This window comes from Lytechinus variegatus, chromosome 4 (assembly GCF_018143015.1).
Source record: "Lytechinus variegatus isolate NC3 chromosome 4, Lvar_3.0, whole genome shotgun sequence".
Lineage (NCBI taxonomy): Eukaryota > Metazoa > Echinodermata > Echinoidea > Temnopleuroida > Toxopneustidae > Lytechinus > Lytechinus variegatus.
This window is the reverse complement of record NC_054743.1, coordinates 50,605,413-50,607,214: the sequence shown is the minus strand read 5'-3', so window position 1 is coordinate 50,607,214 and position 1,802 is coordinate 50,605,413.

Genomic DNA, 1,802 nt, shown 5'->3' with positions numbered 1-1,802 from the left:
ATATATTTGGATTATAAACTATGGTATTCTCAATTGAACAAAATACCCGACGAATTACATGTATTACAGTGCGTATCAAAAAAAGTTTACACTTTGAAAAAAGCCCTGGGAATTAAAAAATATACGACATGTGGGTAATTTTTTCACTTTTAATTTTGGGTTTGGGTCTCATCTATTCAATGAAAGTAAAAGTTTTGACAAAATGTTACACTTGAGAGAGCACTGTCAATTAAAGTAAAGCTCGCAGAAAATCTGTTTGCCCAGCAGTAATGCTCGTTTTCACGGAAAAACATTCGTCCCCCCTATTGGCGGAGGCTGGATATCCACCCTGATTCAACCTTCGGCTGTGAATTGAATTTTATCGTAGTAATACCATTTTTTCTATCTTTAACCAGTAGGTCGATATTTTCTTATGACTGACTCCTATATTTTTATGCCGTTGACCGAAAGGATGAAGTTGAAAGATTAATGCTAATGATTGGTGTTTGGTTTATTTCAAATATAAACTAATAATATAATCTTGTCATGTATGTACAGCATTGTTCTGTAATAAGGAGGTTTACTGTACTTTATCAGGTGGCACCTATTTTATGTTAGTATTTCGGGGTGATTTTAGGCGGGATATACGACCAAAATTAGCCTTACCCGAAACAAATTGCAACAATTTTTTTTCAACAGTTTGTGGGTACTATATTCACCTGAGAAATAACATACTAAATAATTATGTACGAAAATCGGCATCCTGAAAAGTGGTTATTTTCAAGATGGCGTCCAAGATGGCCGCCATTCACTGAAAATGGATATCCACCTTAGAATCCTATTTCTGTTCATATTCCATGGTCCAGGGGATAAACGAATGTGCTGATGAAATTAAGAGTGAATATAAGCACTCCAGGATAACAAAAAATCCAAGATAACGCCCAAAATGGCTGCTATAGGCTAAGATCCACAATCCATCTATTACTTATTTAGGGCAGTCAGTGGTCAGTATGTTAAAACATCTAAGATGGCTTCCAAAAATGGAGTATAAAATTACTGTTAATTGCTACTTAAAAATTACCCCGACATAGTTTGCTCAATATCCAGGATATGACTTTTGTGTCTATGCAGCATGGTTAAATGAATAAAATATACATTGAAACCATTTACAAGGAAAGTCAGTGGTCTGCTATGTCCGAAAATCCACAATGGCTTCCAAAAATATTCTAAAATTGCTGCTAATACTTAAAGCGGACATAGCGCATTTCACATCAATCTGGGAAATGTGATTTCGATGACTAAACCACTGGTTTGAAGGGTCAAAATTAGGATAAGTTACAACGACAGTCAGTGGTCTAAAAATCTAAGATGGCTTTCAAAAATGATTTTTAAATGGCTGCCAATACTTAAGGACAAGTCCACCCCAACAAACAGTGGATTTGAATAAAAAAGAAATACCCAACAAGCAAAACATTGAAAATTTCGTAAAAATCGGATGTAAAATAAGAAAGTTATGACATTTTAAAGTTTTGCTTAATTTCACAAAACAGTTATATGCACATCCTGGTCGGTATGCAAATGAGGAAACTGATGACGTCATCCACTCACTATTTCTTTGGTATTATATTATATGAAATATACTCATTTTCTCTTCATTGTCAAGTGAAAAACGATAAATTCCTCCCTGAACATGTGGAATAAGCATTGTTTGATATCATATAGTTCAGTCAAATTGGTCCTTATTGTCAAATCTGTAAAAAAAATGAAATATTGTATAATTCAAACAATAAAAAATAATCGAAATAGAGAGTGAGGGACATCAT